The sequence below is a fragment of the Phyllostomus hastatus genome, unplaced genomic scaffold (assembly GCF_019186645.2).
Source record: "Phyllostomus hastatus isolate PE091 unplaced genomic scaffold, TTU_PhHast_1.1 phas_scaffold_28, whole genome shotgun sequence".
NCBI classification, from domain to species: Eukaryota; Metazoa; Chordata; class Mammalia; order Chiroptera; family Phyllostomidae; genus Phyllostomus; species Phyllostomus hastatus.
This window is the reverse complement of record NW_025334022.1, coordinates 8,950,889-8,962,052: the sequence shown is the minus strand read 5'-3', so window position 1 is coordinate 8,962,052 and position 11,164 is coordinate 8,950,889. Positions and strand designations below refer to the sequence as shown.

The 11,164-nt window shown below is 37.1% G+C and overlaps 1 pseudogene; it reads right to left on the bottom strand.

Annotated features, from left to right (window-relative positions):
• Positions 1-6,721: 6,721 nt before the first annotated feature.
• Positions 6,722-7,287, bottom strand: LOC123805239 (annotated as a pseudogene).
• Between the last annotated feature and the right edge of the window lie 3,877 nt (positions 7,288-11,164).

Genomic DNA, 11,164 nt, shown 5'->3' with positions numbered 1-11,164 from the left:
AAAATATTGTGTTCCCCTAAAAAAATGTAATTCCATTCTAATACATTGCAAGTAGTATTTTTGTGAAGATCTGTCCAACAATTCTAAAGTTTATCTGAAAGTATAAACATGCAGGAAAACTAGAAAAGAATAGTAAGTATAAATGAAAAGTAAAGGTAAAGGAATTTTCTCTGAGATTAAGATATCTTACAAAATTTCAATAATTAAAATGTGGTATTGGCAATATCATACAACAGATCAGTAGAGCAGAATAGAAAGTCCAGGAAAAAAAGATATATTAAAAAATTTAATATGAATTAAATTGGAGAGAATCTACTATTCAATATCATTGTGGCTTTTATTTAAACTCCCTTGACTCCAATGATGGTGCACACCCTTCAATGTACTTATTTGTCATATGTATATTTTCTTTTTTATATTGAATTTATTAGGGTGACATTGGTTAATAAAACCATACAGGTTTCAAGTATATGACTCAGTAAAATATCATCTGCACACAGCATTGTGCATTCATGACTCAAAATCAAGTCTCTTTTCATCCTCATTTATCTTCCCTGTGCCCACTTTCATCTCCCTGCAGACCCCTTCTCCTCTGGCTATCACCATAGTGTTGTCCATGTCTATGTATGTACATAGACATGGGATATATACATACAGATTATAGATAGGGATATATACATACAGATTAAGAGATATATACACACACATATATATCTTTATATATATATATACACACATATATATTAAGATTATATATATATACACCTCTATAAATCCATAGAGGGGATGAAAGGAGACTTATATATAATCTTAAGATATATAGATACACAATCTTAAGATATTATATATATACATATATATGTATATATAGATATATATACGCACAATTTTAAGATTATATATATACACATATATACATATATATATACCTTAATTCCCTCACCCTTTTTCATCCAGTTTCCCAAACCTCTCCCCTCTGACATCTGTCAGTATGTTGTATGTATCCATGCCTCTTTTTCTATTTTGTTTGTTAAATTATTTTGTTGATTAGATTCTACATATAAGTGAGATCATATGGTATTTGTCTTTCTCTGACTGGCTTATTTCGCTTAGCATAATAATCTCTAAGTCCATACACACTGTTGCAAGGTGTAAGATTTCCTTCTCTTTTTATGGCTGAGTAGTATTCCATTGTGTAAATGTACCACAGCTTTTTATCCAGTCATGTACTAATGGGCATCCGGGATGCTTCAAAATCTTGGCTATTGTAATAATGCTGCAATGATGGTAGTGGTGCATATATTCTTTTCCCTCAGTGTTTCATGCTTTTTTTTCAGATATATTCCCAGAAGTGGCAACTCTGGGTTAAATGGTAGTTCCATATTTAATTTTTTGAGGAAACTCCATACTGTTCTCCACAGTGGCTACACCAATCTGCATTCCCACCAACAGGACACAAGGATTCCCTTTTTTCCATATCCTTGTCAGCACTTGTTTGTTGATTTATTCATGATAGCTATTCTGGAAAATGTGACGTGATATTTCATGGTGGTTTTAATTTGCATTTCTCTGATGATTAGTGACATTCAGCATCTTTTATATGTCTACTGGCCATCTATGTGTCCTTTTTGGAGAAGTGTGTATTCAGGTATTTTGCCCATTTTTTAATTGGGTTGTTTGTCTTCCCAGTGTTGAGGTTTACAAATTATTTATATATTTTGAAAATTAACACCTTATCAGATGTATCATTGGCAAATATATTCTTCCATTTAGTTGGTTGCCTTTTATTTTGTTTATGGTTTCTTTTGCTGTGCAAAGCATTTTTTAGTTTGATGTAGTCCCATTTGTTTCTTTCTTCCTTTGTTTACCTTGCCTGAGGAGATACATTGGCAAAAGTATTGCTACAAGAGATGTCTGAGATTTTACTGCCTATATTTTCTTCTAGTAATTTTATGGTTTTGCGATTTACATTTAATTATTTTATCCATTTTTGGTCTATTATATATGGTATAATTTGGTGATCTAGTTGTTTTTTTTTTTTTTGCATGTGTCTTTCTAATTTTTCCAACACATTTATCAAAGAGATTCTCTTTACTCCATTTTATGTTCTTACCTGATTTTTAAAAGATTTTATTTATTTATTTTTAGAGAGGGAAGGAAGGGAGAAAGAGAGAGTAACATCAATGTGCGGTTGCTGGGGGCCATGGCCTACAACCCAGGCATGAGCCCTGACTGGGAATCGAGCTTGCGACACTTTGGTTCGCAGCCCACGCTCAATCCACTGAGCTATGCCAGCCAAGGCTTTACCTGCTTTTTCAAATATTAATTGACCAAAAAGATGGGGGTTTATTTTTGAGCTCTAAGTTTTGTTCCCTTGATCTGTATGCCTGTTCTTATGTGAGCACCAGGTTATTTTGGTTACAATGGTCTTGTAGTATAGTTTGATATCAGGTAGCGTGAAACCTCAAACTTTGTTCTTTCTCAAGATAGCTGAGGATGGAACTTCTAGCACTATGTTGAATAAGAGTGGAGAGGGTAGACAGGCCTGTCTTATTCCTGAACTGCAAGGAAACACTTGTAGTTTTTGCTCATTGAGTATGAGGTTAGCTGTGGGTTTTTCATATATGGCCTTTATTATGTTGACGTGTGCTCTTTCAATTCCTACTTTGCTGAGAGTTTTTATCATAATGGGTTCTGGATTTTACTGAATGCTTCTTTGACATCTATTAATATGATCATGTGATTTTTACTCTTCATTTTGTTTTTGTATGGTATCACATTTATCCATTGTGAATATTGTACCAACCTTCCATCCCCAGAACACATCCCACTTGATCATGATCTATAATCTTTTAAATTTATAACTGAATTCAGTTTGATAATATTTTTGTTGAAGATTTTAGCATCTATGCTCATCAGGGATATTGGCCTATGATTTTCTTTCATTATAGTGTCTTTATCTGATTTTGGTGGTGGGATAATGCTGGCTTTGTGAAAAGAGTTTCGGAGTATTCCCTCCTCTTTCTAAAAAAAATAGTTGAGAAGGATATGTATTAGTTCTTCTTTGAGTGGTTAGTAAAATTCACCTATGAAGACATATTGTCCAGGATTTTTGTTTCCTCAGAGTTTTAAAATTACTTCTTTTATTTCATTAGTTATAATTGGTCTTTTAAGGTTTAAAAAATAATCCTGAGTCAGTTTTGGAAGATTGTACTGGGAGGATCCCCCAAAATCCATAATTGTCTTCTGGCAGGTGGGGCCCTTGTAATACAGACTTCCCCCACTAGGTTAGTGTTCTAGGAATCCATCTATATCAGTATACCAACTGGCATTGTTGCAAGAGGCTGTATTTGGCTTCAGTGAATTTTCTTTGAAGAATCTCTCAACGTATTTGCCCATTTGATGATGAGTGATTTACCAGCACATCTGCCCACATTGCACTGACTGTTTAGTAATTTTTTACCAAAACAGCCTGATCCCCATGCCCCACCCTTCCTGTTTACCCAATATTGCCCCAAGCAACTCTTGTTTTGTTTCCCCAGATGAAAAAAGTCTTTAAAGGGAAACATTTTGCTGATATGGAAGAGTTGAAATAAAAATGACAGACTCCCTAAAAGGCATCAGAATTGATGAGTTCATAAAATTCTTTTGAGGAGTGGAAAAAAGTCTTGATAGGTATATTGCATCAAATGTAGGGTATTTTGAAGGTGACTGAAGTTTGCATGTAAGAATAAATACACAATTACTATAAATAAATTCCTTTTTGGGGGGAGTCCCCCCTTGTATGTTTCTAGAAATTTATCCATTTCTTCCAGGTTGTAGAATTTGTTGGCATATAATTGTTCACAGTATTTTCTTACATTATTTTTTATTTCTGTGGTATCCAAAGTTATTTCTCCATTTTCTCTTCTGATTTTATTTATTTGGGTCCCCTTTTTGCTTGATGAGTCTTGTTATATATTTGTCAATCCTGTTTATCTTTTCTAAGAACAAGCTCTTGGTTCCATTAATCTTAGTACTGTTTTTTTTAGTCTGTATTTTATTTATTTCTGCTCTAATCTTTATTATTTCCTTCCTTCTACTTACTCCAGGATTTGTTTGTTTTTCTTTTACCAGTATTTTTTAGGTGTAGAGTTAGATTTTTATTTGTGGTTGTTCTTCTTTTTTGAGGTAAGCCTGTAATGATATTAACTTCCCTTTCAGGATTGCATTTGCCATGTCCCATCAATGTTGAGTTGTTGTGTGTTCATTTTCTTTTGTTTCCAGAAAACTTTTAATTTCTTCCTTACTCTTATTGTTAACTTATACATTGTCTAATAACATGTTATTTAGTCTCCATGTGTTTGAGTGTTTTTCAGTTTTTTTCTTGTGATTCATTTCTAGTTTCATACTATTGTGGTTAGAAAAGATGCATGATATGATTTTAATCTTAAATTTTTTGAGACTTGTTTTGTATCCTAACATGTGGTCTATCCTAGAAAACCTTCCATGTACACTGGAAAAGTATATATATTCTGCTTCTTTGAGGTGAAATGCTGTGGAGATATCAGTTAAATATATCTGATCTAATGTGTCATTTATCACCACTGTGTCCATGTTCATTTTTTGTCTGGAAAATCTATCCACTGATGTCAATAGGGTGTTAAATTCCCCTACAATGACTGTGTTACTGTTAATCTCTTCCTTTGTGTCCACCAGATATTCTTTGTATATTTAGGTTCTCCTATTTTTGGTGCACAAATGTTTACAAGGGTTATATCTCTTGTTGGATCACTCTCTTTATCATTATGTAGTGTCCTTCTTTGTATCTTACTATAGCCTTTGTTTTAAAGTATATTTGGTATGATGTAAGTATTGTAACCCCAGCTTTGTTTCTTTATATTTGCATGGAATATTTTTTCCCTCCCTTCACTTTCAGTCTGTGTTCTGAGGTGGGTCTCTTGTAGACAGCATATATATGGGTCATGTTTTCTTATCAGGTCAGCTACCTTATGTCTTTGATTGGAGAATTTAATCCATTTACATTTTTAAAAATTATTTTCTTTTTAAAATTATGTTTTATTGATTATGCTATTCAGTTGTCCCAATTTTTCCCCCTTTACCTCCCTCCACCAACACCCCCCTCTCCCTCAGACAATCCCTACAGTGTAGGGCATACACCATTTTTCATGTCTATGGGTTATGGGTATAAGTTTTTTGGCTACTCCATTTCTCATATTGTAACTTACATCACCCTGGTGATTCTGTAACTACCAATTTGTACTTATTAATCCCCCTCCCTCTTCAACCATTCCCCTACATCCCCCCCCAATCTGGCAACTATCAAAACACTCTCTGTATCCATGATACGTTCTTCTTGTTTGCTTAGCTTATTTTTTTAGATTCATTTGTTAACAGCTATGTATTTATTGCCATTTTATTGTTCATAGTTATGATCTTTTTCTTAAATAAGACCCTTTAACATTTCATATGATAGTGGTTTGGTGATGATGAACTCCTTTAGTTTTTTCATGTCTGGAGAGCTCTTTATCTGCCATGGGTAAAGCAATTTTGACTTCTTTTCATGACTTTGAATATTTCTTGCCAATCCCTTCTAGCCTGAAAAATTTCTTTGGAGAAATCAGTTGACAGTCTTATGGGAACTCCCCTGTAAGTAATGAACTGCTTTTCTCTTTCTGCTTTTAAGATTCTCTCTTTATGTTTAACCTTTGGCATTTTAATTATGAGGTGTCTTGGAGTGGGTCTGTTTGTATCCATCTTGTTTGGGACTCTCTGTGCTTCCTAGGTTTGCATGTCTATTTCTATCACCAAATTAAGGAAGTTTTTTTTTTAATTATTATTTTTACAATATTTTATTTATTTATTTTTAGAGTGAAGGGAAGGGAAGGAGAAAGAGAGGGAGAAGAACATCAGTGTGTGGTTACCTCTCACATGCTCCCTTTTTGGGACATGGCGCACAACTCATGCATGTGCCCTGACTGGGAATTAAACCATTCACCCTTTGATTTGTATGCTGGCACTCAATCCACTCAGCCCCACCAGTCAGAGTCCTTTCTGGTTCTTAAAGTGGGCCCTTTAACATTCCTTGCAATGCTTGTTTGGTGGTAATGAACTCCTTTAACTTTTTTTTTTTGGGGGGGGGGGAGTTCTTTATTTCACCTTCAATTTTAAATGACAGCCTTGCTGGATAGAATACTTTTGGATGTAGATTCTTACTTTTTCATCACTTTGAATATTTCATGCCAGTCCCTTTTGGCCAGATGTGTTTTCGTTGAGAAATTACCTGGTAGCTTAACGGGAGCTTTCTTGTAAGTAACTGTCTCTCCCTTGCTACTTAAGATCCTCCCTTCTTCTTTAACCTTTGCCAGTTTAATTATGATATGTCTTGTTGTGGGTATCTTTGGGCTCATCTTTTTTTTTTAATTTTAAAACACTGACAAATTTAGTGTTGGAACTGCATGTATGTTTCCATATCAGTTAGTATAACTTACATCAAGTTTTATACTTACTCATTTTTTAGTATTTTTTAATTGAATTTATTGGTGTGAAATAGGTTAATAAATTTAAATAGGTTTCAGGTTTACAATTCTACAATACATCATTTGTATGTTGTATTGTGTATTTACCATCTCAAATCAATTCCCCTTCCATCTATACTTATTCATTTTTGCAAAGGCATCATATATACCAAGATAACTGGGAAAATCATAAAACTTCTGATCTATATTTTCAGGCTTGTACAATCATGATATTTCTGATAAGGATCATCAGCACACCAGTTTTGCCCCGTCCAGAAAGATGTCATCATTTTATCTAAGAGTTTATTCTGGGTTTTATTGCAGAACACAAATTCTCTCAAGCATCTTTTTCTAGCAGCCATCTTCTTCCATAATTTTTTCTTATAACCAGCCTTTCTCCTTACCCAAAGGCCAGAATGAAGTCGAAGAAACCTAGAGATGACAGGTTTCACAGTCTTTCTCTTGCCTTTTCATGAACTGACATATGTCACAGTTCTGATTGGTAGCTTCAGGACATCTAGAAGCAAGGGGGCCATTCTATTGAGGATTGTTGTGGTATGCCCACATGTCAGGTTTCTGACAGAAGTAACAAGCCTGGGAGCAGAGGAAACAACTGAAGCCTGAATATGACAAAACTGTTGGTGGACAATGCCAAATGAAGACAGGCATTCTTGGTACAGTTCCAATAGGCTGAAGATGCCAAAGTATTTAGGGGCCATAAGATTCCTGATGCTACTCTCACCACACCAGCAAAAGCAGAGACCACCATCTTACCACCCCCCTGGGCTCATCTTGATTGGGACTCTCTGAGATTTCCAAACTTGTGTACTTTTTCCTTCACCATGTTAGGGAAGCTTTCTGCCATTGTTTCTTAAAGCAGATTCTCTATCCCTCTCTCTCTTTTTTCTCCTTATGGTACCCCAGTGTTGTAGATGTTGTTATACTTCACATTGTCCCAGAGGTCTCTTAGACTTTCCTTATCTCTTTGTTGATTCTCTTTTCTCTCTTTCTTTCTCTTTCTCTTTTTCTTTCTTTCTCTTTCTCTTTTTCTTTCTTTCTTTTTTTCTCTTTCTCATTTTCTCTTCTTGGGTGCTTCCTTTTATCTTGTCCTCTAAATCACTGATTTAATCCTTTGCATCATTTAACCTCCTCTTTGTTCCTTCCAGTGTATTCTTTACTTGAGATATTGTATTCTTCATTTCTAACTTTTTAAATGTTTTTTATGTCCCTTCTAGTGCTCACTATCTCTTTGTTTACATTCTTACTGAGATCATCCATTCCCCCCCTACAGTTTTGAGCACCCTTATAATCATTGTTTTAAACTCTGTATCTGATATCTTGGTTGCTTCTATTTAATTTAATTATTTTCCTGGGGATTTTTATGGTTCTTTCATTTGTGGCAAATTTCTTGGTCTCCTCATTTTGCCTGACTTTTTGTGTTTGTCTGTATATTAGGTCAATCTGTTATAACTCTCGAGATTGTTATGAGGGTTTTCTGATGATGTTGCCTTGTTGGTCTTAGTGGCACAATCTTCTACATCACCTGAGCTAGCTGTTCCTGAAATTACTCTTGGATGGATTCTATGCTATCTTCTGTTGTAGTTGAATCTTCAATGCCATTGACCTGTTTGTGGGTAGACTTAACTTTCAGGCTGGTTGACTACAAAGAGGTCTCATTCACTGTGTATAAGTTGCTGTTTAAGAGCTGTTACCCAAAGCAGAGTTCCCAGCAAGGTCTGGTGTCTACTAGGTCCCCCTTTGGTTGTGTATTTTGTGTGGATTGTTGGGTAAAACTGTGGTATTGTTTGAAGCCCAACACTTGTTGTTCTGAGTCCACTTGGCTGGGGTTCTTGTGCAGGTCAATGTTAGATGTTGTGTGTAACTCTCTTTGGATTACCCATTTGGAACTACCACACTATTCACTGTTTGTGGCTGCCTCTACTGGGCGTGTGTGTGTGTGTGTGTGTGTGTGTGTGTGTGTGTGTGTGTGTGTGTGAAGGGCCAGGCTGTGTACCACCATATGCTTCCTAAAACTCTGAGCTGGGGAAGATCAATAAAAATCCAAGACTCTTTCAGGTCAGCGTCCATCTGTTGGCAACTCTGCTCCTCTGTGAGGTTGCCTGGACTACCTTCAGAGTCTTATGAAAAAAAAAAGCTATACAATAGTCTCAAGCTAGCTGCACCCTACTGACAATTCCACATGGCTCAAGTTTGGTAGGTGGGGAGATCTTGTTGGAAGGATGGGGCTAGTGGGTCCTCTACTTAGGGGCAGTGTGGTCAGGCACTCAATTGGGAAAATGTGTCCCCTATTGCAGAGCTATACTACTCAGTCTCTGCTAGAGTCTTCACCTCTAGCTCCTCCAGGAGGAGTGCACCACAAGTTCATGTTGGGTGTTGCTAGCTTTCCCCACTATAGAAGCAAGCTCAATGGGCCTTGTGCAAACATATCAAGAAAGCTTTCCATTGAAGGTGGCCCCAGCTGGGCCTCTGGAATGGGGCAAGGTGAATGTTCCCTATGGCTCCACAGCTGCACTGTCAAAGACCCTGACAAAGCCACCCTCTGAATAGCCCAGCTCCGAGCTGCACTCCCTTTCCCCAATGGAACTGAACTCAGTAGGACAAGGCCAAAGATATTTGGGAAAACAGAAATATGTAGCTTTACATTGGGGGTAGTGCTGGCCCTTGGGAGGGGTGCAAGCTGCATGATTCCACTTAGCTCCACAGATAAGCTACCAGAGAACCTGACATAGAGTCTTCCATTGGGGATGGTGTGGGAAAAGATTAGCCCTCATTCTGAAGACACACAGTTCAATGACTATCTGAGAGTCTGCCTGTAGTTTCTACACAAAAGAGCTCACCACAGGTATCTGTTGGGTGCAGCCAACAGTCCTTTCTGCCAGATTCTGTTGTATTTGGAGGACTAGGTTAGTGCATTCCCCCAGCTGGTGCTGTACGAATGGGAGTGTTCAACTCTGGAAGATGGCACATAAGGGCAGTGTGGGATATTGACTCAGGGCTGGGACCTCTGTAGCTGACCCTCCAGATCTGTCTTCAGTGCCACACCACCCGGATCTTCTCTTTATGACTTCTGTATGCCCTAAGTCACCTCACCTCTGTCAAAGCCCTGGGTAGGTGCCCAAGAGTAAGCTCCTGTGCATTGGCACTTTAGGAGAGCACCTAGGATTCTAGCAGACTCCTTCCTCTTCCCCTTGGACAGAGTCCTCACTGATTTTCACTGCCATATGGTATGAAGTTTCCTTTTACAGGTCCTGGTGTTCTGGTTTGAGGGTCCAAGCATGGCCTTGAGACCCCATGCTTTTCGGGGGGCATTATTGCCACTAAGATATCACTCTGGCTTCCCAGCCACCAAAATACAGGGGCCAGCCATTTCTGCATTTCCATTCTTATTACACGTTTTTGTGTAGCTTCTACTATAATCTTCAGCTGTCCTTCAGTTGTTTTTTAGGTTGATTGCTCTGTAATTTAGCTGTAAATCCAGTTTGCTGCCAGGAGAAGGTGTGTGTAATTTCCACCTACTCTGCAGCCACCTTGGATCTTCCTTTATCTTCTTAAGTGTCTATTCTAGTTTTGGCCCATTGTTCTATAGGATATTCTCTTCTTCTGACTGATTTGTTGTAGTTCTTTATATATTTTTAATATGGGTCCTTTGTTAGTTATGCAGTTTGCCAACATCTACTCTTTGCTTGCTTTTTCACTCTCTTACTAGTATAATTTGATGATGATAGGTTCTCATTTTTAAAGTATTCCAATTTATCAATTGTTTCATTTAATGGTGTTATGCTCATAACCTATTTAAGGAACCTTTGTTACTCAAAAGCCATCAATAATATCGTACTATGTTATGTTCTAGAAGCTTTGTTGTTTTACTTTACACATTTAATCTATATCTCATCTTGAAATTATTTTTGGTTTTGCTTTTTTTCTTTTTCAAAAAGATTTTGTTTATTTTTAGACAGAGGAGAAGAGAGACAGAAAGGGAGGGAGAGAAATATAAATGTGTGGTTGTCTCTTGTGTGCCTCCCACTGGGGACCTGGACTGCAACCCAGGCATGAGCCCTGACTGGGAATCAAACGAGTAACCCTTTGGTTCACAGGCCAGCACTCAATCCACTGAGCCACACCAGCCAGGGATATTTCCTTTTATTTTTATTGTCTTTTTCCCATTACCATTTAGTCCCCTTATACTCCCCTGCCCACTGCAATCACCACACTGTTGTTCATGTCCAGAAGTCCTTTTTTCTTTTTGCTCAATCCCTCTACACAATACATTCCCCCATATCACTGTTATCCTGCTTTCTATCTATGAGTCTGTCTCTATTTTCCATGTTAGTTCATTAGATTCCACGTATGAGTATTTGTCTTTCTTTCACTGGCTTATTTCACTTAGCATATTTCATACCATCACAAAAGGTAAGACTTTCATTTTCATGACTGAGTAATATTCCATTGTGTGAGTGTCCCAAAATGTTTTACCCACTCATCTACTGATAGACACTTAGGCTGCTTCTGTAGTTTGGCGAAGATAAATAACATTGCAATGAACACAGAGGGGCTTGTGTTCTTTTAACATAGTGTTTTGGATTTCTTCAGATATATTCCCACAGGGGGTATTGCTGGGTAAAAAG